Here is a 27,833-nt window from a genome sequence, read left to right as displayed (position 1 = left end):
TGTGATATAAAGACTGTGTGCACACTTCTAAGAGGCATCTTCTGGTTTTTTGTTTTCCATGACTCTTTTTAATCGTGTCTGCAAGTCTGTTATGAAAACATAATTGGTGAGTAATGAAGCGCATGCTTCCCCGAACCAGATCAAATGAAACCTTTCACAGGTTGTGCTTCAGCTGCAGTTGTATCGCAGTGCTTGGCAGCCCTGCCTGCAGAGTCCAGGAGGCTTTGCTGTCGAGGGGAAGCACTTGGGTGCTTTTCTAGGGCTGAGAGCGGTTCATTGACTCACACAGGGTTGCACAGTGTGCCAGGTTTCAGAGCAGAATGTGGAGACCTGGTTCCTGTTTGGTCGTTCCCCGCTAAACCAGGGGCTGTTGCTCTGTGCTGGGTGAAGGGTGTCTTTGCTCCCGCCTGTGCTGCAGGTCTCCAGCATGGACGTGTCAGTTCATTAGGGTCAGTTTAAACCCGAGCTTTGGAGTATGATTCATGGTTGCACATGAGCAGCTTTGCTTTACCACTAAACTGCTGCTAAATGCATTGTTTTATTGCAGGGACAGGTTAAACCTGAAACCTCCTGGTTCTGTGTTTGGATTATCAGCTTTGTAAGCTTTTGAAGCAACACTTTGAGTGCTGTGCTCCAGTGCTGTTATGAAAGAAGGCATGTAGAGTAGTAAAACTCCTAGTTTGCCTTTCTTGCATCTTGAAATCTTCAGTTTGAACTCTGTTGTAACCAAGAAAGGCTTGCATGAAATAATATGACAACTTGCTATAACTCTCCACAGTAAGCCGGTTGGGTTTTATAGCTGGTATTTATGAAGATACAGGTATTGCTCATTTTGATGCCTCTGATTTTAAAAGCTTTTCAAACAGATTGGATGAGCACATAACCTGCTGTTACATTCTTATAACTGTTAAAATTAAACATTCACAGTCCTTGTGGGAACACTGAGAAATGCAGTCTCTTGGGCAAGGGTAACTACAAGTGTAAAATCTATTTTCAGTTGTCTTCCTATTCCTTCTTGGAAGCTGCATGTATCTTGGCTTTAAACTTGTTTCAAGAATACAGAAAGTGAGTGAACTCTGACTTATTTGAAACTTGGGCCCTTTCTTTTAAGGGCAACTCTCTAATCAGATAAGAAAGTAGGGGAAAATCAGAAGAGATGGTAGGCAATACTGTGCAAAACACTGAAAAGATTCTATGCAATGAATGAGCTGATGACTGTGGAACATCTGGCTGTTATAAGAATTTGTGTGCATCTCAAAAATACTTACAGAAGAATCAGCTTCTTCCTCTGATACTGGGTAGAAACAGAAGTTACCATTTTAATGGAAAAGTGTGCAGCTTTGCATTTCCATATGAAGATATATAATGCTGGCATTTTAGGGTAGAGGCAGTACTATGTGTTTTTCATATGAATAAAGTAGAAAGAAATAATGTCTGATACTTTCTTCACAGAATTTTACATCATCTCACTTGTGTAGGGGTGATCATATTGCTTGGCAACATAAACCCTCTTTTTCAATTATTTATTAAAAGTCAGTGTCTGCTTTTAAAACATAGCAGTAAAATTACATTAGATCAGTGTGGCTTGCTTTCTTAATTAATATTCAGACCACTGCGAGACTATTTTCTAAAAGTATCTGCATACTTTTATTTCACTTAGTTCCCTGCTAAATATGAATCTTTGCCTTTTGAAATTTCTTTTGTTCAGGGACTGCTTTCTTCCAAGGAAATAGGAAGTAGCTAGTGTAAAAGAATATCAAGCTAAAAAAAAAGCCATTTTGCTTTCAAAGTGTAGTGCTTAAGGAGATAGTAATTTTACTATTCAGTGATAGACACATGCAGATGCAGACCCAGTCTTTAACTCCGCTCGCGCTTTTCTCACTGCCTTTGAGCACTGACATCTGTTGGTGCAGTGCATGGTGGTACTGCTCATAAAGCTTTGCCCATGCTGCTGTCTGTGGGGAAATCTGTTGCTTGCTACTGTGGTTGTAGTTCTCCACCCATCTGTGATTTTAAGAATTGCACTTGGAATTCTGAGTTGGACCTAGGTAGTAATAGTAAATTATTTAAAGCTTAAAGAAGAGAAATAGATGTTAATCATTTGCAGTAATGGATTTCTGTCCCCCACCCCTATCAAGCAACAGAAAACCTAATTACCATTTAGAGAGTAGACGAGTTATACATGTTACTTATTTAAAAAGTTATACCACATCAAAACTGCATGCTACTTTCTTTGTTCTGGTTAGATCATCTGAAGAATCACCACGGGAAAAACTATGACCAACTGCAAATTGACTGATATTTTTATGTCTTATTCTGTAAATCTCTAGAGTAAGTGTGGCACTAAACTTGAACTGACTGAAATAGAATGGTGTGTGATCTTGTTAAGGGCTGAAGAGACATCACAGATCAAGAAGGGCACTTCAAAGAAATTACCTTTCTGAAGAAAAGCCCATACACATCTTCGTGCAGTTTCATGTATTGTAAAAAATATGTTCATGTATTGATAGATATATTCATATCTCTCTCCACATGGGTGTTTTACATAAAAGTGAAGTATGTTGTGCAATTGGTCTGTTTCTGTAGCTGAGAATGCAGTTTGCTGCGGGCAAGCTCTGTGTGGTCTGAAAAAACACCTTGAAAAAAGTTAAAGGCATAGGGTTTGTTTTACAAATCATCATATAAATTGAAAATATAATTATATATATGCTACAAGCAAAATTCAGAACATTAGGATGAAGCAAAGAAATCCTTGTGTTTCAATAATCAGCTTTGCTCAAGTTATTTTTGTATTATATAAATCTAAATACTGCAGAAAGTAGATGTTCTCTAAGAAAGTTTTCAGACTTCATGGAAACAGTTTTCATATGTAGCCTTATCATCTGTAGGCATTATGGAGACTCAGTTGGTCTGTATTTATGCACACTGGTAGTCCTATTTGTTCTTTTTCCCAACCTTCTGCTTACCATAGAATTTTGTTCTTAAGAAGGAGAGAGGTTCAGGCTTGCCACTGGACCTCTGGAGGCCTGATCTCTTGCACAGAGCAGAGCAGACTTCAAAATAAAATTGAGTTGCTCAGTCTTGTGCACTGAAGTGTGGAAGATCTCTGCAGAGGGAGATTCTGCAGCCCCTCTGGACAAACATATTCCAATGTCTGAAGACCCTTATTGCAGGATTTTTGAATTGTTATTGTGTCTAAATTCAATTTCTCTTGCTGCAGCTGATGACACTGCCACTGCCTTTACTCCTTTCATTGTGCCCCACTGAGATGATCTTGGCTACCTTTTCTCCGTAGGTACCCCCTAAGTCATTAAGAAGCCACCCAGCCAGCTTCATCTACATCTTTTCGTAGGTCATTGTATTCTCCATCATTTTTTTAAAAATCTCTAGTTGTTTCAGGGGAGCTGAAAACCAGGAACAGGGCTTCCATTTGAGACATCAGCAACGTCACATGCAAAGTGTTGATTGCTTCCCATCACCAACATGCACTCATGCTAACACAGTTCACCGTCATCATTGCAAGGATGCCTTGCTTATTTGTGTTCAACCAGGTGTTCACCAGGACCTCTAGGACATCTGTCCCAAAGCTGGTTTTTAGCCTGTAAATTCCCGTTATATACTTAGGCATAAGTTTTTTGCATTTGGCTTTATTTGATTTCAAGAGATGGCCATCAGCTCGTGGGATCATTGAGGTGGGAGCCCGCTTGTCCACCCTCTTGATTGCTGGAGTTTGGGTTACACGTGAAGGTGGTGACTGTGTTTGTTTGCTCTTTTGATCATTGAACCCCAGAGACACGTCACTCATTGCTAGCTGCTAGTTAGACTTTGTCCTGTTTACAGCTGTCTTGAGAGTGTCAAACCAGCCACTTTTTTATGAGTCTTGTCCATTCCTTATTCACTGCTTAGTGCTAAGGCAGGAGTATGTCAAAAAGCCTGTCAGGGAAATTGTGTCTGCTGTGCTGTCCTCATCCACAGAGCCAGTGTCTTCATCATAAGTGACTGGGTTGATTTGATACATTTTGCCTTTGGGAAATTTTCCTTGCCATTTGCAAAGATGTTTTTGTCCTTCATATTCCTGGAAAGAGAGTGAAAGAGGTTCTGCTCCATTTTCTTCCCAGGGTTTGGAATAAAGCTGTCTTGTAATTTTCCAGAATTTCCTTCTTGTTTTTATCCTCAGTTACCAGTGCCTGTTTGGTTTGGTCCTTCATTTGATGTAAAGGCACCTCCTGTCCTCTGGCAGCTTCTAGATGAGTTTTGGCTTCCTCTTCCCTGGTGCCCAGCCAGTGTTTCTGAGTTGTTCTCGGATATCTCCCCACATCTTCTCATCCCCTCTCTTCCCTGGGGGCTTGTGCTCCACCTGAGCTGCTTATGCAGCCACCCTCCTCTCCTGATGTGGCAGATTGAAGGTCAATGAGATCTCCTGGGCACCTTTGCCCTACAGGGGATTCTCCCATAGGATCCTGCAGATCAGGTCCCTGAAGAAACTGAGCTCATTCCCCTGAAGTTCTGGGTCTTGCCTTCTGCATTTCTTTCAGGATTGTAATCTCTGCTGTCTAGCATTTAAATAGACTTGGGGTTTAGACATTTCTCATTCATGCATCAGTTGCTTTGAAGCAAGCTTTTATCCTGGGAGTTGGAGTGGTGGAGGAAAATGCCAATGCTGCTTTTCCTGGCTATTTTGCTGCCTCTCTGTTTCTCTGGGGAAGCCCAGCAGGCAACTGTATGTTAGCAGATAGTTTTATTTTTAAAGATGAGGAAATGTTTACCGGACAAAGAGATTTGGTTTATACAGGGACTTGCCATTAGAATCTTTGAAATACTAGCTCTTGATGGAAAACAAAGCTCTTAGTTGCAGCTTTTGCCGCTTTTGTGGCTGTAGATGGGTGACTAGCACACTGACATGGTCTGTGTGCTGTTTTGAAGTATCTTTCCTCCGCATACCTCTGATCATAATATCAGTCACCTGATGTTTATACATTGCAGATGTGAAACTAAGGACATGAAAGCTAACAGAGTCATTTCAAAGTTGCTAGGTTTGGAGTTCGTATTGAAACTTACATGGGTTCTGTTAAAGTAGGTTTAAAGTGCAGTTCTTTTTCAAGAGTCTAACTGCTAGCTTATAAACGTGTATTTTTCAATTAAATTTCCATCTGTTTTTTGTGACTTACTATGGGGTTTACAGGAGGAACTGTAAATATTTTTACAGTGGGGTTGTACTATTGAACTACATACTGATTCAGAAGAGTCCAACTCATCAGTATTTGATTTTCTGTCACTTTTGATGTCATAAAGAGATCTGGCTTTACAGAAGTTTGGTTTTGAAAATGAAGTCTTTCTTTACACTGCCACATGATCAGTGTCCAGACCCACTAGTCTCTTCTAAAAGGGTTGGTTTCCAGTGTTGTAGAAATACATGAGCATCGCTTCAATTTGACATACCTATTCTGATTCTGTGATGTGAGAAGCAAAGCTCCTTCTAGCTATAGCAGGGACTATATAATCTTCCTTTTGCCCCAAATTTATGGTCCTTTGTTATGGGAACAGTGACCATACATAGTTTTTATTTGGCCCTGTAAGTGTGAAAAGGTAGCTGTTTAAAACCTATAATAAGTACATTTGGTAGGAACCGAGTAAGTTTGAGGAAAGGGCATTGAGGTTTTAAAGAGGAGTGAAGCTTATTTTAATTTTCATTAGGCTATTTTTTAAAAAAATTTTCTACTGTATCCGAGTATGGAGGTTTCTTTTCATCAAGAAAGTAAGTTATTTTGGATGTTCAGCAATCCAAACCATGACCAGTGGCTGCAGCTGTCCACTTCCACATTTTTGATCAGTGACTTGAATCAAAAATTCAGCATTTTCCTACGTAAGGCTGATCCTGTAGTCTAAGCTAGTGAAGTCACACCATTTTGATCTCTTGCACGTGAAAAGAAAGTTTTAGATGAATGATCACCTGGTGGGCACTGAAAGATCTTTTTTTCTTTTGTCAGCTGTAGTCTTGATCATGAGAACCTAGAAGGGCACAAATATCGATGGAGCTATTTTAAACACAGAGTAGTGCACTGTGAGGTATTACATGTGTTCATTTCAGAGTACCTCTGCAGTAGCTTCATGGTGTGCTAATTACCAGTTGCCATGTTCTCTGATGGGGGGATTTTGCTGAGTCTTTCCTTACCTTTTGTATGAGCATAGTATTTTTGTGATGCCAGTTTTATTCTTTATTTTTCACAAGGAGTTTTTCTCACTGCAGATTCCTGCCACTGTTTGCAAAATGTGAATGTTTTCTAAGAAAGGCACAGGACCAGTGGCTGAGGCCAAAGACAAGTCTCCAAACCAGCTTTAAAAGTCCCCTGTGTTCATGTGAACACTGCAGTGTAAATAAATGTGGACGTGATCAGCTGCCTCAATGCCAAACACACTGAAGTGTCTATTTTACCAGCCCTACCTTGTGTCCACATATAGAAACATTCCCTGAGAACTTTGTGGCTGATTTTACTGCAGCATCACCAATAATGATTCTCTTGTGCTTGGTAGCTTGGTTGCCCTTAATCATGTGTTATGTGGGGAACTTCTGCAGGCTGTGAATGTGCTGTTATCTGGAAGATAATAACTTATTCATAATTTCTTTTGGACATTCCTGCTATGCTGTAATATCTGGTTTCAAATATGCTATTTCTAGGAAGCATCCTGGGTGGCATTGTACATGCTGTAATCAAAACAAGAGGGAATTTGTTACATGTTATGTTTTCTTCTCCCCGCCTCCTCAGTCTCACTCAAATTTCAATTTCAGCCTTTTTCTTGGACTTTACTAAATTCCACAAAGATGTTATATATAAGAAGGAGAGAGAATTTTCTGATGGGATAAGGCAAACTTGATCATCTTTCATTTGAAAGCTAGTAATGTTGTGAATGTGATACATTTTACCAAGGAAATCAGCATTTAAGAGTGTTTGGAATGGAGGAAGATTTGTATGTGTCTGGATATATAAATCTCTATGTCTGTTAATGAAAAAAAAAAAAAGCCCTAGGGAAAAAGCTCATACCCTGATACGTGGAATTATTGCCAAAGAAGTAAACTGGTATTGTAATTTTTATATAGCATGCTTTTCTATAGTACGAGTATTTCACAGCTGTTCCTGCTTGTATGTGAGACTGAAGCCTGGGAAAGGCCCTTGTTTTGGCTGGCGAGTAGGGAGGAAGTGTTTAGCTCAGATGATGAAAGGTAGTTCTTGAAACTTAGTATGGAGTTGTATATAAAGGTAGACTGATGACTATTGTATGAACTCTGATTAAATTTTGTATTACTCATATATTTTGCCTTTCACCCTTTGGACTGCTGGGGATAAAGAATATTTTTGGTCTTCAGAAGGGCTATTACTAACTAAATATAGATCTCTTTGGGCAAGAGCAGTATTTGCTTGCAAGTCAGAATGTGCTGAAAAACAAATTTTATTCCCTATTTTACAGCTTACTGAAAATTCTTATCAGCAGCTCTCAATCAGCTTTTTATACAAGGTACTTGATAAAAAATTAATTTCTACAGTTAATTCACAGTTAATTTCTCACTTTGGGACATCACTCAGTTCCCTCGTGCTCTCCAGCTTTTGTGAGATGGTTAGTATCACTGAAGTAGCAATGACCTCAGCAATACCTCTAGGCAAATTTAGAAATAACTTAGGGTTTTATAACAGAATTTAATTTCTTTTAGCATCTGTCTCTAAACCCACTTGTTTCTGTTTCTACAGAAAAGTAGGGAAAATACGTATTGTGAGGAAAAAAATATTTTTGCATTTTCGTGACTTTTAAGATCTGTACAGTCAATCACTTTCCCCAGATCAGCACAAAAGCTCATGTTCTTTTTATTCTCCCCTGGACTTTGGCAGTACACTTAAAATTCCAACCAGCTGTGGTTCTGCCAGATCAGAGCTGGAAGGGAATTCACCAAAACCCCACTGCTTTTTTGGCACACACCTTGCCCCTGAAAAATCATCTCTCTCTGAAGTCACAGTGTGTGTGCTGGTGTTATTCATAGAATAACGTGGCATGTGCACTTAGTGCCAAGCCTTTTGGAGCACAGGGGGCAAACGTTGCTGAAAGTGAATGAAGATTGTGGAATATTTGTACTTTTCCTTGAAATTTGGGCATAGGTTGAACATATATTCTTTTATTTACTTTGTAATGTGGACTAAAGCCAAGCAAAAACTGTAGTCCACTTTGATCTGTGAAAAACATACCTTCCATGAACAAATCATTAGAGTAGTTTGCTTCCAAGAAGAGTGTTATTGTACAGAGATGGAATCACTGAAATCCCTCCATCTGGGGTGAGGTATTGAACTCTGCCACTGTCTATCTTGTAAGGTAACTGAGACATGATGGCATGGAACTGGCATTTCCCAATGATTTCTTGAAGCATTTTAATGTCCCTTCATTAGTGTTGGGAGTGAAGACAGAATTAGAGGGTTCGCTGCAGTGAAAGTGGGTTTCCTTTCTTTATGGCTGTATCTGTCACTTTCAAACATAGCAAATGATGCTCTGCACAGACTGCTGTTCCTCCAAAAGTAAGCAGTAAACAATTTCACTGTAAATCAATGGAAAGGGCACTAGACTGCAAATATTAAAAAAGTTTTTCAGGGCATGTGTTTTGGAAGACTGTAGTTTTTGAATTTGAGTTTATTTAATACTGTCACAGAACTTCAAATACAGATGTATTTCTGATGTGCTGCCTCTCTTGCAGACCCTTCCTTTTACATTCTGCTTGACACTGCCTTGGGTTTAGTCTGCAGTCTGATTACAGCACTCACTTGCACCAGCAGGCATTATTGACGTTTGATGCTGACTTTATAACTTCCTCAAAAAATGTAAAATACTTGCTCAGTATTTAAGCTTGATATTTTCATGCTCTGGCATCTGTTTTTTACCATTTTAGTTTTTACCGTTATTAGCGAGTAGCAGAGACATTGTATATAAAGGTAGGTATGAAGTCAGGTAGAGAAATGGAAAGCCTGGGCTGCTGCATATTTTAAATATAGCAGCTTTCCATCTTTGGCCAGAGGTCATGGTGTGAGACCAGTTCCAGTAGTACCACGCACCAGAGCAAAGCCTTCCCTCCTGTGTTGTACAGCCCAAAGGCTTTCCTGCCACATCTCGCTGCTCTTGAATGGGACATAAAAAGCTCCAGGCTCTTCAGCACTCCAGCTGTGGGCCCTGACTGGTATGACACTTCTGGAGGGGTCTGCTTTGATGTAGCTGGAGCAATGGTTAGTGACCTATTTCAGAGTCAGGAGCAGATGAACACACTGCCTAGTAGCTCTTGTCAAAGCTACTACACTAGTAAGTGTAAAAGGACTAAGCTCAAAGCTGATTGTTCCTCAAAGAAATGACAGCCTTAAAAGAATATAGGCTATTAATGGGTACAAGTAGAATACAAGGAAATGAGTCTCTTGTGTTCATCAGGGTAAGGCAGTGATAGAGTTGGCTTGTTTGTTTTTACGACTGACAGATGGGACAATAAGATTTCCACTGCAATATTCACATCAGTACTTCATTGCCTTCCTTAGCTACTGCAGGTAAATTTTTAACTCCCAATGAACCATATCAGCCAAAAGTTTGCAAATATGCTTAACTGAGTGTGCTGGGTTGACCCTGGATGGACGTCAGATGCCCGCCAAAGCTGCCCTGTCTCTCCCCTCCTCAGCTGAACAGGTGAGAGAGAATAGAATGAAAGGCTTGTGGGTAGACATAAGGACAGGGAGAGGTCACTCACCAGTCACTGTCATGGGCAAAACAGATTCAACGTGGGGAGATCAAATCTGATTAGGGTAATGAAAAGTAAACCCAAATTTTAGAATACATTTCCTCCACCCTTCTTTTCTTCCTGGGATTAGCTTCACTGCTAATTTTGTCTGCCTCCTCCTCCTCCAGCTGTGGAGAGGACAGTGAGTAGGGTCTGTGGCCAGTTCATCGCACATTGTCTCTGCTCCTCCTTTCTCCTTAGGAGCAGACTACTTAAACTCTTCCTCAGCTTGGGGTTCCTCCAGCAGCAGGCAGTCTTTCCCAAACTTCTCCAACATGAGTCCTTCCCACAGGCTGCAGTTCTTCATGAACTACACTAGTATGGGTCCCTTCAATGGGGTACAGTCCTTCAGGAACAGACTGCTCTGGTTTCCATACCGAGAATGATGTTCCATGATATGGAATATCCCTTTGCCCAGTTTGGTCAGCTGTCCTGGCCATGCTCTCTCACAGCTTCTTGTGCACCTGCTGACAGAGTCTGGGAAACTTGAAAAGTCCTTGACTTGGATAAGTACCACTTAGCAACAGCGAAAACATTGGTGTGTTATCAACGTTAGTCTCTTACTGAATCCAAAACTCAGCACTGTACAGCTACTGAGAAGAAAATTAACTCCATCCCAGCCAAAATGAGGACACCAATACATAAGGGTTTGCTATTCCATGTGCTTGGCAGCCCTAAATCACGGGACACGGTGGGGGGGGGGGGGTGGGGGGGGAATGATGAATTGTTATGATTAACAGGAAACAACTAGGATACATTGTGTCCTAATCTAAACAAATTATGTCAGAACCTTCCAATGTGTCCTGGTTTTAAAACAAACAATCTAAAGACATTGCTAATTACAGATCCAAGCCACAATGTTCAGATGAGATCTCTGTGTGTGGTCAGGCATCTCTTTTGCATGTGGAGAAAATATGATTCAGCATTTTGTGAAAGTGAGCAGACAAAACAGACTTAACTGATGTGTCAGGAGGTTGTTTTTTTTCTGATAGTTTTCTTTCAAGTGGTCATTACAGGATGGAAACCTCGGAATGAAAAAGCTATGTAATTTTAATGTGTTAGTCCCAAACAGCAGCAGAAGAGCATTTGAACCGAAAAGCTCAAATTCTTTGAGTAAAATGCTTCACATTTTTTATTAAAAAGTAGTATCAGACCAAGAACTATTTCTTCCTCTTTCATTTTGGAACAGAGATATTGTGAAAGAATAAGTTCTAGGAATGAAACATATTGCAGTTTTGAGAAGATTGTGAAAAGCTGTCTAAATAGCTCATGTGTTCAACTTCTGTGCTCAAGAAGGAGCTTTGTGTAGTTAGGGTGAAATATTATATCTTTAGAAGGACTGAAACCTCTGTTGTCCTAAACTATCATCTCTAAGGCATGTTAATTTAACATGCTAAATGTTATATTTGAGTCCCTAAAAGATAAAAGTTATGGATTTCTGAAATTTGATCCTGAAATCAGTAAATGTATGGAGACTGAGATCATAGGCAGGTAATCTGCTCATCACTGTGAGTCAAAAATTACTGCTCATGAATATGGTGTGGAAACTGGATACTGTGCTAACACATGGCTATTTTATAGAAAGTTTTTATGGATGGATCTAATGAAGTATTTTAGAGAAGATGAGAATTGCTTCCCTATATTAGAATGCAGGCACTAAGATTTCAAGCACATTAGCTTCTTCTAATTCAAAAATAGTAGATAATTAGAAGGGGGTATATCATATGTTTCAGTCAAGTCAAGTCTATTCTCCACTACAACAGTCTTTACCAAAATGCATAATAAAAAGCATACTTTGTTTGAAAATTTTAAGATTAACTAGAGTCTGTGTTTTTTAGGAAAGCACTGTAATTGGGAGAAAGAGGTGTAAGGTAAGACATCAGTTTTTATGGTGTACTTAGTGGTGTTATTTACATCTATTCTGAGAAATATTCCTGTTTGTCGAATATAAGGCACATCAAATGAAACTACTGGGTGATAAAACCAGAACAAACCCGTTCTTTGCACATTATGTTGCAGAGCTGTAGAGATCATTCTGTAGGATGTTATGAGTATAAAAATTTCAAACAAGCTCGGAAAACAGTTGAGTAATTTCGTGGAAGAAAACTCTACTGGGCATTATTAATCATGCAAGCATCACATCTGGCTCCAAAAGTCTTCCACTCTGAAGCTCTGAACACTCCTATTACTCATAGGAAGTGTTTATTTGCTTGTACTATTCATAAGCATTTGTTAGGGGTAGGAAACTGAGTAGATATGCCTTTTAGACTCTGATCTAGCAGTCATTTTTTGTGTTGAGTATCTTCTGAGAACTGGAATGGTTGTTGCCTGCCTTGCCCTGAGAGAAATCTATTTTTGAGACAGGAAAAACAATCAAAAAAAGTCCTGAGTAAAGTTATTTGTATTGTTTCAGAATGGTACAAACAGAATTCATAACTTTCATGAACAGAATTCCATTAGTATTACCCAAATGCCCAGTTAATGAGCTATGAACCTGGGGAAAAGTCTGCTCCGTCTGGTATATTTTAAGACCTCTGGAGATCCTTTCTAGCTGTTCCTTCATCTGCAGGAGGGAGAAGGGACACTGCATTGATAATGTGCCCTCAAACACCCGATTTGTCTCTCCTTGCATTCCCTTCTCCCATTCTTTGCTTTCCAAGTTCTTTCCATTTGTCATCCTCATCACATCCCAATTAACCAGCCTGCTTTCACTTTTCTCACTGGCCTCAATCCTGTTAGAAGCTAACAGTCTGTTATCTCTAGCACCTGCCTGCCCTTTGTCCCCTTGCTGTCTTGTCGGGGTGCCACAGGACAGGGTGAGCCATGTGTGTGTGGGCTGCTCCCCCTCTGTTATCTGCAGCATCTCGCGCTTGCTGGTGGTGTTATCTCGGCAGAGCGCCTCCAGCCTGGCAGCGCCTGTCCCCTGCTGCCCTGCCACGCTGAGAGTCTGGCAGTCTGTAATTCTTTGCACCTGCACCCCCAAAAAGGTTTCAGAATAATTCAGTTCACACATACCTCAATGTTTATGTATCTGGAGGTTTCCTAAAGTCTTTCTACAGGGATAACCACACTTTTGCATTGGAGATTAGGGAACTTGGTAGCTGGAAATGCCCAGAGCTGCTAAAGAACATTCCTGGTGGAAAAATTTGAGATTTAGGGAAGAAATGTGAGACTAAAGAACAATATATTTATTTTCAAAAAATGTTTCACCCAAAAGTAGAATCTTCAGAATTTACAAAAGCTGCTTGTGGGCAGGCAGTAAGCCAGAAATGAAAACTGACAGGACCTGTCAAGTAGGCTACTGGGGAAGCTCAGTCCCTGCCTGCTCTGCTCCTCAACCATCAGCCTGCCTGGAAGGGGCTTGTCAAATTCATCTTTCTATCCTTAGCAAGTGAAGTTGATGTGTTTTTTGCTTGTATATGTTTGGTAGGTTGGTTGTTTTCCTTGCATTGAGGGAGAGCTGTTTATAAACATGGGAAGTGGATTTTCAACAGCAAACTTCATCCCTGGCTTTACTCTACCAGACACTTTGTAGCTTGGTGACCTGACATAACATGTTTTTTTTTTTTTTAAATTATTGTAATGGTGTGGATGCTTTCTTTTCACTTTTGCCATATAATTATGCTTATCTTTGAAGTATATCTTAGAAAACAGCTGCAGCAAACTCCCTAGATTATTTTCATAAGATGATTTGAGTTGGAAGAAACCTTAAAGATCACCTTTCCAAGCCCCTAAAGTTTCAACTTTAGGCTGAACTGTCCAAAACAGTTTGAGGGAGAGCAAGGACTTCATCTTGCATGTACTGTAGTTTACATTAAGTTCTCTTAAGGAATATTGAAATGCAGGTGAGGAATCAACAGAGGTCCTGGGAGACTTGTGTGGTTTTACACACCTGCCAGGAAAAAGCAAGAGAATTAAAAAAAAAAAGAAGGAGTGGCTGGAAAGCAAGTCACATCCACAGTTTTTCCTTTCTCTCAGTAGCTGGCTTTCCTGTTCTTGCTTAGGAAGGGTCAGAAATTACAGGTAGCTGTTGAATGCATTGTATTATGAAGAAACATTGCACTTTCTATATTTTTTTATTGTAGCTTATGTATTTGTGTGAGGCACCGTATATGCTGAGAAACTGCAATTTAGGTGGCAGTGTAAAGCTAAAATATTCACCCATTGTGGGAGATGGGGGTGTTTACCCTAGAGAAAAGGAGGCTCGAGGGGGATGTTATCACTCTCTATCTAGAACTGCCTGAAAGGAGGGTGTAGCAAGGTAAGGTTGCTCTTCCCCATGTAACAAGCAATAGGACAAAGGGGAATGGCCTCAAGTTGCACCATTGGAAGTTTAGGTTGGGTGTTAGGCAAAACTTTGTCACAAAAAGATTGTCAAGCATTGAAATAGGCTGCCCAGGGAATCTCCATCCCTGGAGGTTGTTAAAAGATATGTAGTTGTGATGCTTAGGGACATATTTTATTGGTGGCCTTAGGAGATCTGGGTTAATGGCTGGACTTGGTGGTCTTAGAGGTCTTTTCCAACCATAACAATTCTATGACTCTAAAGTGTCTCCTGGGTGTGTGGGGTAGAAGGTATATCCTAATAAAAGTCATCATGCCATTATCTGTGTTATAGATAGGGCAAACTAAAATTATGTTCCGTTTGTGCTGCGAAAACTGCATTTGACGCCCTTTTTGTTAACAGCTTAGGAAATGCAGTATGAAGTTTGGGCCTCTCTGACCATCTGCTCTCTCCGATCCTTCAGTGTCCTGTTAGGTTGTCACTGTATCTTCTGGCAATGATTCTTGAGTGTTTGCCTTTTCAGGAGCAAACCTAATTGTTTGTGTGTTTAATTTCTTTCTTTGGTCTTTTAGAAAGTCATTCAGGAACAGTTCTTACTTTTTTCATGTCTTTATTTTTATCTTGTTGCCCATTTTTCATCCTTTCCATTGAGGAAAATATCTTCTTGCCTTTTAATTGAATCCTTTCTTTTTCTTCTGTATCCTCCACTGTCAGGAGATGTTTGGAACAGACCATTAGTATCCTTGGTGGCTGGTTTTATTTCATAATGGCTTTATGGTTTGGCATTTATTTTCTCGTATAACTGAGCATCTAATTCTTTTGACTGTCATGAAAACGTGATCAGAGGCATTCTCCATAAGCCTGTGACAGTTCTTCCCAAACTCACATGGAGCTGATGAACTATTAACCATCCTATGATTTTCTATGTCAATTATATCTGCTTATTGCTGAGGAAGATTTGGATATATAAGAAAAACACTGTGTAAAGCACTAATATGCTGCGTATAGCACTGGAAGAGATACTACCCAAGGGTTAAATTAACTTTAGTACATAAAAGCAGACTTCAGATTTTTATGTTTGTTCTTAAGCAGCACCATTCCACAAAAGGATTCATGGCATAGTTGTACTTTTCAGTATAAAGGAATTATTTCCAAGATGCCATCATTACTCCAGCCTGACAGAAGGAAATATAGATACCAGTAGGTACATCTCACCTGTAGGCTATGGGGAAAGTATCTTATTACTATTTTTGCAGATGTGTTTACATGAACTGGAAAGTTAATTTGCCAATCCAGCTGCTGTTTTGTATCATGTGCTAGTGGAATTAAACAAAGGCATGAGCTCTGAGTGTCGTGTATTTGGGGAACTTGACTAGCATTTTGTCAGGATCCACAGGCCACCTAATCAAATAAATGTTTTGAGAGGAAAAAAAAATGCCCTACAAAGAATGGTAATGTTTAGGCAGTTTACAGTATCCATTTTGAATACTGTGATAAAACTGCTGAAGGAAAATAGCTGATACACGTTTCCTGTTTTGGTGGTTATTTCATTGTGTGCACAGCTAGATGTGATGATTAATTTACGGCAAGAAATTTTCACCTTAGAAAAGTTGCTACTGTACAACCCATGTTTCCTGGAGATAGGGCCACAGAAATAAACAGTTCTTATAATAATATTTTTAAATAATATTTTTTTCTGAAATCAAATGCAGCCCTAGGAAAGCTGTTTGATAAATTCTGACCAAGATAAGTAGATGTAAATGTGAAATGGGGAGAAATCATGAATTTGTAGATGGCACTGGATCTTTATCACATTTTGCTAGGGTCTGACTATCTTAATTGTTCTTCTTGGATCTTTCTAAATAAATGCCTTAAGTAGATAGCTCTTACTTCCTGTCAGAAATGAGCTGGCAGTGTTTTGCATAGTTGGCATATTTTTTTTCAATATAGAAAATACCTTGAAATATTTCTGAAGACTGGGAAAAAGCTTTAACAATTCATTATTTTCATCTGGAGTATTTTAAACAGTCACAATCTTGGGCTGAAATTTGAGTTGGTCCTTGTTGATCAGAAAGAGCAAGTCAATTTACTTGCTCTCTAAAATGTGCATAATATGAGCAATCCATACTGAATTTGGTGGGATTGCAGGATAACTTGGTCTGGAGGTATGAGAAGGTCCTTGATCCAAGGTCAGACAGAGCTGCTTAGGTGTGTGCCTTCACAGAGCTGGAACCCCCCAGAGCAGAGCTGGCACAGCCACCCTGGGCAGCCCACATCTCTGCCTCCCTGGCTCCCTTTCCTTGTTCACCATCTGACCCCTGCTAAATTTCGTTAAGTCCTTCTTGGCCTGTTCTCCAGACTGTTTTGACCTCTGCCAGCAGCAGCCCTGGCTCCCAGGTTGGATTTCCTTCCCCCACCCCAACATGGTTGCTTACAAGCTTGGTAAGGTTGCACTATTTCATATTCTTCAGGTGTCACCTGTTCTTGACCCAGGTGTAACTGGTTTTCAGCTGCTGGGAATCAGTCCCATCCTTTTGTCCTAATTCCAGGATATTAGGCTGAAGAGACTTTCTGACAGTAGTGGTAATGATGCAGACTTAGCCCTTGATCCATGCAGCAACTGTGTATCTGATTAATCTATGTAAATACTCTTCAGTAAACAGGCTCTCTGACTTTGGGAAGCGCAGTTTCACCGTGGCCACAGTAATGAGCTTTAGCAGTGGAGTACTTCAGCTTCTCTAACTGGATGCTGGAGAGAAGGGAGGGGAGAGGAAGAGCTGGCCTTTTGTCAAAGCTGATGGCCTGAGGATGGGTGAAGTATTTATTGTCAGTACCCAGCATTTTTGAAAACTCCAAGTGCCCTGCACTTCATGATTTCAGGGGCAGCATCAAGCTCTAGTAAGTTTCTCATTAACTGGGAAGCTCTAGTAGCTTTTGTAGCTTGTTTATGTTTTTACTTACTGTTATTAGCCATTTAATTTAAGTTGGTAATGACCACAAATCGACTAATAATGTATGGCTCACTGTTTAATTTATTTTTCTTAAGAAAAAAAACTACAATTAAAAAGACATTTAAAAATACCTGCTTCAGTCAATACCTGCTTCAAATACAAGTAAATAAAACAAAAATTATTAAAGAAGCATTGCTCTTAGAAAATACATCTGAAATGTTGCCTTTCAATGCACGTTTGCCATTAATCTCACCACTGAAACTTCTTACCATCAAGGATACTGTCTTGTCACTTCCAATTGCCTGGTAGGGAAGCAGGATTGTGGGATGAATGTAGACTAATTTTGCAAGGGGGAGAAACATCAAGAAGGTTGTTGCTGCTTTTTTTAGTTGTTGTTCCTGTCTTAAAAGACATGCTGGATAGACCTGGATATACTGACAATTTCCATTTAACGAGGTGGCCAAAACTTTGTTACTGACTTTAGCAGCAGAATAAAACTTAGAAGCATATAAGGGGAGATTGAGGTTCAAAATGTGTGAAAGTATCTTATTTCATTTTTGTGTATGTTAGTCATGCTCTGCAACAGCAACTTGAATCACCTTGGATGTTAATCACTTTCTGTGTCTGTGTTGCATTGCATAACACTGCTTATTATTGTACTGCTTACTTTTTTTATTTGCCTTGCCCCTGCTGAGATTGGGAACTTCACTAGCAGCATGGCTATGGAGTGCCAGCTACCTAAAAACAAGTAGGACATACAGTCCATGCCATGAATAATTTATAATCTAATTAGAAGTAAAACTTAACAAATCATTTCTTAAAGAATAGTAGGAAAAAGAGAATAAAAGCATGATTGTATCATGCAGGTGCAGGAGCTGAGCTGTTCACACTGTTCAGCCTGGGAGTTCTTGGAAACTGTAGCAAGTCATAAGTACATTAAAAAAAAAATGACACTGAGTGGGATGAGTCTGTGTATACCACTGTTCTTCATAATAGTAGTATTTCCACAAATTGCTTTCTTTTTGCCTTCCCTTTTATGACATTATTCAAATTGTGCATGAACTTCAGAGGCTGCTACTAGTTCTGCAATTTCTTTATACAAATCTTCAGTGCTTTTCAGTTTTAAGTGAAAATATTTGAGCTTTCTTTCTGGTTGTTGTCAGTAATGAACAATGACCTAAGTTCTTCCACATTACCTTATAATGTGATGTGTTTCCTTTAATGGGTGTTTAATGAACACAAAACATTTTTGGGATCCGGTTGTTTAAAAAATAGCTAGCAGTTACTCGCCTTAGATAAACAGAACAATAGAGCATCACTGATTTATCCACCACAGATTTAAGAAAAAAATAAATATCCAAACTGCTCAAATAATAGGTTGTCTGAAGAAACGTCATCTATCTCTTGTGCTAGTGATAAGGAAATATCCCTGTATCTGTTAAAGACTCCATCTGACTTTTTATATTAAGTGTTGAAGAAAACAGCCTTGGAGAAATGCAGTGGTTTTGAGTGACAGACTGTAGGCTTCATTTTTTTTCTGAAATGCAGATCTTGGTAACAGTTGCTAAGTTGTAAGGTAGAGGCTGTATGGCTTGCTCTTCAGATTGCCTGTTTGCTTGGAACTGGATGACTTGGACAGTTCAGGATTTTTGTCTTATTTATGTATGCAGGCATAAATGACAAGTGGCATAAGTTGAAAAAGAAGATTTTCCGTTATTAATTTATACTGTGTGTAATTCCACAATACTGCACCTCAGTGCTATTTCTTCTTTTCCCACTTAGTCCTGTAGTTAGTGGGAATGTGTGGTTGGTTCACCCACTAGTAACTGAGAGTTGGAGGAAGAAAGAGTTGAGCAATATCCTAATTGATGCTTTCAAGGCAGATATTTTCAGGAAAAACTATTTAAATGGCTAGAGAACATACTCAAATCCTAGCTTACCTAGGAGGTGAAATAAAATTTTTAAAAAAGATTATTCAAACCCCTCAATTTGATAAGGAAATAGCATTTTCTTGCATATCTATTTTGTTTTCTATACTTTTGGTGGAAGACATCTGGAATTGAGTGAATGAGTCTAAAACTGAGCTAAAACTGATGTACTCTGGCTGGTTTAAGGTAGGATGAAAGCTGTTATTTGGGTAACTATATGGGCAAGATTTTGAACCGTCTTTTTTTCTATTTCCCTGAAATAGATGATTTCATTTGGCTGCAGTTAAACAGACCTTTGGTTACTGTAAGTGCAAGGACAGTGCTCTTTGTGGGAAGGGCCATACATTTTTCTTGCCTTCTTAGCTTTTTATTAGTAAAGGAAAGGGTCTCAGGATATTTCTGTGCCACACCAAATAGTTTGGTTTTTTTCTAGCTGTACTGGTGAGATGGCCAGGTAAGAAGCAGGCTGTAGATATTGGCTAATATAATACACTAACTGAATTATATTAATATGGGAATATGCAGGTAAACTCTTCCTTCCTGAAGGTCTTCCTTCAGGTTTCTCTGCCTTATCACACTGGTGTCTTCTACTAAAATGAACAATTCAATAGTTAATGCACTGTAGCCCGGCTCTCAGAAACTAATAGTAAAATATTCTGGTGTCTCCAGTTTTTCAGTAAATTCATAATTTTAGCAGTACATTACTGTTAACAAAGAGAGATATTTCAATTATATTCAGCTGACAAAGAGAGGTGCGTCTGACAAATGAGTAAAACGTGACTTGTTATCATGGACTAGTTTCATATGTCATACAATCATTTTTCAAATTATTTTTTTACACCAACATCAAAGCATAAGGGCTGCTGTTCTTATTAGTTATTTCTTACATGAAATATTCTATTACTGCACATTTTATTTAATGCACAAATACACAAGAAAAAAGAGACTAAGTGTAGAAAATACTTTACCTGCAAATTTCCTGTTCTCTTTAGTTACCTTTTAATTAGAATTCTTGTTACAGAATTAACAGGATAATTGATTCCTTTTAAAATGAGTAACAGAATGAAGCACTGTGCAGAGTCTGTCCCTGGTTAATAAATGATGCCCAGAACGGCATATGATGAATATTAGTTGGATAGTTTAATACAGTCCTAAGGAGGCTTACAAGCTACTGTGAGGAAAAGAAAATATAAGAATAGAAGTTTATCTCTAACTTAACACATAAGGGAATAATACTTAGCATTTCTGTAAGGCTTTCCATTTGAGGCGTTTGAAGTGCTTTGCAATACAAAAGATGAATTAATTCTCAGAATAGGCCTTGAGATTTTTATTTTCTCTTACTCCCTTTTTTAAATGCAAATGCTAGATTTTTTTTTATTTTAATTTGTCCTTGTGGGCAAGAAATGAATTATTTGTAAGATACTTAAATGCTGAGGATTTTGCTCGCATATCCCTTTAATGCAGATCATTAAATACAGAACCCTATAAAGTATCCCATGATATGATGTACATGTTTAATATTAAGGGGAAATCCTGTCATCCAGTTTGGCTACCTTAGTTGTGGTAGGAGGTATGGGTATTTCCCCTGCTTTGTGTCTGGCAGTGCCCTGCCCTGTGGGCAGCACTGCTGGACGAACCTGTAGGTTGTTGGGAGTCCTTCATTCCTATCACAGTGCACAAGGAAGCTGTGAGCACCTAAAAGTTCCCCAAACCCTTGTGTGCTGCTTTGTGGGAAACAGTGACTGGGAATCCTTGTTGCTGGCCCATTAACTAATACTGAAGTCTCCTTTGTGGCTTTTCTTGGCTGGGTGGAAGTTCCATCAGGAAGCATTCATGGGAACTCCTCCAGCCTGCCTGGGTTTCAGAGCATGGTTATCATCCACCTGCTAAATTAGAAATGGTGACACTTCGGCAGTGACTATTACACGAACATTGACACTGTGTGGTTTGCTTTTAACTTAGCATGAAGCCATTAGGAAATGAGGTTATAAACACCAAAAATCTGTCAAGCTACTGATTTGCCATAATCTTCCTGCTGACAGATAAGAAGTGATTATTTATATGAAGGTTCATAGTGGCAGGATTTATTTTACGTGTCTCAAAGGAGAAAAACAGATTTCTGTTGCCAATAGAGAAAAGGAGTCTGTCATTTGTATCATCTTCTGTCAGATTCAAGAGAAAAAAATAAACAGTATAAACTGAGATGAATCTTCATACATTTGAGATTATTTCTTCAGCTTTGTATCTGAAGTAAGAAATAGTAACAGAAAATAGTTTAAAATAAAATTCAGCTGTAATTGGTATTTTTTAGTTTGCAAATAAACTCGAGACACAATTCTATGTACAGAAAACAGTGATCTGGATATAAACCGGTTTTTACTAGTTTTCTAGTGAACCTTGGTGGTCGGTTAAAAAATTAACTTTAAGTTTTCATTTTATGGAAAGTTGCTTATAGTGAATTCTGTCAGCAGCCCAGCATAACAGTAGACAGAGTATCTGGAGGAGCCTAAAGCAGACATGTATCACTGTTAGTCAGATCTGCATGTTTGCTTAGATAAGGTTATGAACTAATCAGTGAAGAAGTAACTACAGTAGAACACCTTACATCTTCACCTAGAATTTCCTCTATAGAGCAAGTCTGAACACATTGTGATACTGATAAAAATTACTTTAAAAAAAAGGTTAAGGTAGTTATTAATGATCAAAACATTTGCAGATAGAAAAGACATTGGCATGTGTTAGGATTGCATGCAGAACTGCAAGAAAAGATTGAAATAAAAGGTTTAAAGCACTACCAAAGCAATAACAGTGAATATTGACAAAGGTAACAAAGATCATGGTCAGAAACAAGGGGAAAAGTCAAATGAATTTGCAATATAGTTGTGCTTACTAATCCTAGAAAAAGTGTTATGTATTGAGAGAAAGAGAAAACTAACCTATTACTTCATGTTTTCTAGATGCATGTTATTCAGAGAAGCTCAATAAACTCAGTTAATAACTTGTATTTCTTTGAAGTGCAATAGTACACTAAATATCATTGTGAAGACGGTGAAACACAAATGCATAATTTTGATAACTAAAGAAACAAAGGCTGTGTGTTTTCAAAAATTACTCACTGTGGTAATCAGTGGATTCAGTAAGAGCATATTAAAGAAAGCTTTCATATATCCAGTATAGCTTTTTGAAAGTGATAGTGAACCAGCTGAAGGATTTCACAGAGAAATCCTAATTGGTGGCAATAATTTCAAAGGTAGTATTACATTTGCTAATAATAAATTCTTATAATTTTTTTTTCAGCTGTGCTGCAATTTGGTTGGTTCTCAGTGGCTGTGAACAGGTTATACAGAATAGTTGACAGAATAGTTAGCTTGTTGGTTAACAGTAATGGGAACAGAAAGTAAGAATATAAGGCTTTCTAAAACTTGAGGTTTTGCTAATGTTGATGTAATGTTTCATGGGAGCAAAGAGACTGGAAGGTTGTGTTGTGGTCACAAGCTTCCTGCACTGAGGATCCACTGTGGTGGGTTCACCAGGGCCAGCAGCCCAGCTTCCACACAGCTGTTGGCCCAGGTGGGCTGCAGGAGGGAACAGGAAGAATGAAAGCCAGAGACCTGGTGGGTCAAGATAAAGCCCATTTATTAGGTGAAAGAGGGAGGGGACAGGGACAAATGGTGCAAAGGTAATCACTCATATCCTCCCACAGTCAGACTGACGCCCAGTCGCTGAACAGCAGTCACCTTGGAAAACTGCTCTTTCTTCCTCTGCCCTGGTTTTTGTTGCTGAACATGATGTTAACATGGTAGGAAATAACCCTCTGACCAGCTGGAGTCAGCTCTCCCAGCTGTCCCCCCCTCAACCTTATAGCCACCTCCTCCATTCTCCCTCTCAGGGGAGTGGAAAAGGGGCAGGAGCTGGAAAAAGAGAAAGCCTTGCTGTTTTACAAGTGCTGTTCAGCAACAGCCAAAATACTGTTGTGTTACCAGCGTTATTTCAGGCAGCAGTTCAAAACACCATATGGGCTGCAGTGATGGATGCTAACTCCATCCCAGCCAGACCCAGAGCAGTCCTCAGCCATGCAAGTTGTTTTGTACAGGAGGAAAGTTCAAGTGGAGTGCCTGTTGAGGTTTCTCACTAATTTTAGGGACTTCCTTACCCTTGCTGATACTGTGGAAAAATGATGTTTTAGTTCCAGCAGCAAGGAGAGAAGATGCAGGGAGACTAGCCTGAGTAGTAGTTCTGGTAAGGAGTTTAAAAGGTGAGAATAACTTCAATGTGTAGAAAGATCAGTATAAACTGAGAAACAAAATATTATTTAAGCCAGGGGTGGGAGTTAATAGAGACTATATAAACTGTTACATTTTCTTCAGAGCTTTGTTGCAGGAGGAGGTTTGATTTGGGAGGGAGTTGTTTGGGGTTTTTTGTCTCTTCATTTCTTGAACTTTCAGTTACCTTCGTCTTCTGCCTTCCTCCTCTGTCTTGGCAAGATTTAAATGGCTCTGTTGAAGGTCAAGATGGTACTATTTCATGCAATTAATCCTTTTTCTCCTTTAATATCCCAGTTCTAAAAGATGCTTTAATTCTTTTCCTGACATCCTCTTTTGCATCTCCCCACTTATATGTAACTGCTAAAAATAAACCTTATTAAGTTATTATTTTCACTCCACCTGGTACTGCAAGGGTTTCCATCTGAGCACCACTATTACTGTGCTAATTCAGCATCGCTGTTGTTTTCTTTTCTGTCAACGTTTGAATAGAACTGTATTTTGCAAATTTCAAGTGCCTTATATGTCCTCTCTAGTGTTGTGTTAGAGTGCTTTGAAAGATGACAGTAACTGAAATACCAACAAATGGGAATGCGTTATTGTCATCTTTTAGTTGGCCAGTATTATGGCTGCAGGAAAGGGTTTGGTTTCTGCTTTCACAGAGAAAGAGTTGTCAGTCTGTTTTGGAGTTTAAGGTTCAAATGAACCCTTCTGGGCTCCCCAGTTCAAGAAAGACCAGGAGTTACTGGAGAGGGCCTGGCAAAAGGGTACGAAGATGATGAAGTGACTAAAGCATCTCTCTGTTACGAGGAAAGGCTTAAGGGCCTGTTGAACCTGAAGAAGAGACAACTGAGATGGGATTTTATCAATGCATACAAATATCTTAAGGTCAAGATGGGGTCAGACTTTTCAGGGGTGCCCAGCAACAAGATAAGTGGCAATGGGCACAAACTGAAACACAGGAAGTTCCATCTAAATGTGAGGAAAAAGCATCTCTACTGTGAGCACTGGAACAAGCTGGTGGTTGTGGATTCTCCTTCTCTAGAGATAGAGATACTCAAAACCTGCCTGGACAAAATCCTGTGCAACCTGCTGTGGGTGAACCTGCTTTAGCACAGAGGCTGGAAGTGGTTGATCTCCAGATCATCTTTCCTTTCCTATCCCAACCATTCTGGGATTTTTTTTTTAAACATGTAATAAAACTGGAAGGACTGGGGGATGCTTACATGCAAATGTAGCTCTGCCTGTTAACATGCTGGAAGACTAATATGGAATTATTTAAAATAATTTTATTAGTTGTACTGTAGAGGAGTTTGAGTATCAAGAATCATCTAGTCAAAAGCTGTTGGAGCCTTCTTCATTGGGAATTTCTCTTTTTAAGATCATCAGAAATGTTGTGTTGATATACCAGGTGTTCTCAGTAACTGTAACCTTTAGAGATTTTGAGTGATCAACAGCACTTGTACAAGTGCTACTTGTACAAGTAGTCAGATATGTGATCAAAAGACTCTTTGTGAATTACCGGGAAAAAAAAAATCAGGAAATAATGATTTGGTGCTATCCCATGCAAACAAAAAGGTAAAGACTGCCAAGATGGATGGATTTCTCAAAAAAAAAAACAAACAAAAAACTGTTGAAATTAATTTCCAAAGTACCAGTGCAAGGAGTTTTGTCTAAACAAAGAACTACCTTGGCGAGCTGGGTCTATTAAAATTGCTCCTCCATATTTTAGAACCTTTTCATTCTTACATAGAAAATTAAGCTATTTACAGATAAGAAGTTAATGTAGCGGGAAACTTAATATGGTTTTGTAATTTTCACAGAGGGGAAAGAATGTAGAGTATTTCTAATGTACTCAATTCTAGAAATTGAGACTTCTTGATAGGGTAGATGCCCAAGGTCGCTTGTGTAGCAAGGCGGTGTTGATTAAGGCAGGGTTCTTTGGCTGCTGTGTCTGCGGGCTCTTTGCCCAGTAACACAGTAACACTATGAGCTTTTTTTTTTTTTTTTTTTTTTTTTTTTTTTTTACTTTTTTGTAAAGAGCAGTTCATGGGTGCGTTTAGTTGGAATGACTCGTTTCTTCTGAAACACTAGAGGGCTCACTGACTGCTTTTGGAGCTGCCTTTTGCTTTCAATGTTTGTCCATAAATCTCCAAATGTCTAAGCAAGGATGTCCTAAAGGTGTGTTTTCTTAGGAGTAAATTTACTCACTAATCTCAGTGGTTTTGTCTAAATCTAGGCTTTCTGGAAGAGTTTCAAAGAACACTTTGATAAGCCAAAAGAGATGATTTTGATCTGCTCAGTAAATTCCGGTTGGGTTTTTCGTACTGGAATACTTCCTCTAAGTTTAGGCAGAGCAGTGCTTTTTGGTTTGTTGGGGGTTTTGTTGTTGTTTTTTTTTTTTTCTTGTCTGCTTGGCTTGTGGAATTTCCTAGGAAGCAATTAGATAAATGTACCTGAGTAGAATAGCAGTTAGCAGAATGGGAGGAAATTTTTGTAAAAAAAACCCCAACAACCCATCTGATGTTCATTGGCATACAATAATAAATATTAGAAGGTATTGTCTACTGTCTGGGTTATCTTCCTGTCTTACTAGCTAGGGGTTGATGAGCTATAGGGTAATCAGAGTGGTTTCTGCTACCAAATCACACATACATTTATGATACAATATGATTGAAGTGTCAATCCATGGGGGAAAACTAAAGGCAAATGCTTACATCTAGAACATCTTGTAGCATCACACACTTTATGACTGTTGTGGCTGGACTGAGCAGGTCTGGAGCTGTTTCTGCCTTTCCCTCTTGGTAACTCTGATAATTGTGACAATCTGACTTGGGGAATCAGACAAGACAAAATTGATAGACAAAGAATATCACTTGCAAAAGTTTCTGTTTTCTGAACTGACTTGGTTTGGGAATAGATGACTGCTGCATTTCCTTTGCAAGAGAAACAGCATAGATGTGCTAGGAGAAAAAGGACAGAAAAAGGGAAGGACAATGTCGGTGGTGGCTTGAGCAATTATAATGTTGTTATAATACTACATCTTTATGCCCTTTGATTCAGGCCACTTAATTACAAGTTTAGTTTATTTTTTAAAAAATGCCCTTTTGTGTGGTGTGCCCTGATTAAGATTAAGCAAATGAAAAGATTCTGATGTGATTGCATGAGAAAATAAGCTTTGACAAAGCTTAGGATTTAGCCTCCTGAAATCTCTGAGAATTTGTGCATTGATATCTAAAGCTGAGCTTGCAGGTCTGGGATATGATGGCAGGGCAGAATAAGGCAAAATCACCAGAAAATTTCAATTGGTAAATTAGAAAATATGCTGTGGACAAATTATTGGTTTCATGCAGTCTTGATCCTTGTAGCCAGGGATTGAGAACGCACCATAATCATAAAGCCTGCCAGTTGGCTGCCTACTACCATTTCTGCTTTGAGACAAAAAGCTCCATCCTGGGAGAGCTCCTGAGCCGTTCTTCAGTGAAGTCAAGCAATGGACACAGCTCCTGCCATCTGGCATATCACTGCCATCCATGGCCTGAGACCATTTCCACAGGGCCTCTGACTTGCTGCCTTTCAGCTGACATCTGAGCCACTCTAATATTTCAGTTGAAAATGCTCATATTAACTGCCATTGTCAGTTTTTTATATTTGTAAAGCTGGACATGTATTTTAGATTAACATCTGTGAATTTTCCTGCAGGATAGATGTGCATTTTTTCTCCCATTAATAGTGGAGAAATGTTTATTCTCACAACTATGGCAGTATTCTAGAAAATCTGTTGTCATTTGTTATAGTATGGCTTAATGCAGACTTTTAATTGACATAATTTCTCTGAGGTTTGAGCAAAGGAAAGAGGAAAGGAGAAAGTGCAGGATTACTATTATCAGCATGTCCCAAGGCTGCTGCTTTTAAATTTAGGATTGTAACTGTTATTTAACAAAATTATCCTTGACACACAAGGCCTCAAGAAGAGATCTGAAAGCAAGGACAGAGCAGTGTTGTCATCTGACAGCCTGAAGCAGTATCTCTGAAAAGGTCTGAAATTGTCACTTTTTGTCTAGAAGATGACCTCTGGCATTCCCAGCCCTACTCTGCCTTGTGGAAGAGGGGAGGAGGAACAGCAAGGCGGCAAAATATTCCTTTCTGTTACGTAAAGTAATGCTGCTTGTGGTGACCTTTAAAGAGGACTATTCCTGAGGAGGTGTTCAAACTGGTGGTTGCCAAGGGGAGGTGTTGGACCTGCTGGAGTGGCAGTGGTTTGTCACCAGGCCTGCAGAGCTGTGTGCATTCTTCTCACCACATGTTTGGGCTTCTGGACATGCACCTGGACCGCACTGAAAAAGGACAGTTCACACCAGATATGTGTGGTGATGGTGGTGGAGAGTGTGAGCTGTTCCTGAGTCAACGCACTCCCCTGACTTCTGTGTGGATGCCCCCTGCTCTTACCACAGCACTTCTGTGCTGGGCTCTGCAAGGCTATTTCCCAAAGCAGTATTTATCTGTGGTGCACCTCTTCTCGTGCAAAATATGATTTGGTGGTGATATGTTAAGTCATAAAGGTTTTCGTCTCTGTGCAAAATGACGTGTGAAAGTAGCTACAGATGCATTTATAGT

The 27,833-nt window shown here is 39.3% G+C and overlaps 1 protein-coding gene across 1 annotated transcript in view; it reads left to right on the top strand.

The window, feature by feature from the left end:
• Window positions 1-27,833, top strand: part of MAN1A1 (mannosidase alpha class 1A member 1) — a 141,473-nt gene that overhangs the window by 8,320 nt on the left and 105,320 nt on the right. The gene's annotated exons all lie outside the window — the stretch shown is intronic.

Source organism: Passer domesticus, chromosome 3 (genome assembly GCF_036417665.1).
Source record: "Passer domesticus isolate bPasDom1 chromosome 3, bPasDom1.hap1, whole genome shotgun sequence".
In the NCBI taxonomy this organism is placed as follows: Eukaryota; Metazoa; Chordata; class Aves; order Passeriformes; family Passeridae; genus Passer; species Passer domesticus.
This window is presented reverse-complemented; position numbering and strand designations above follow the sequence as displayed.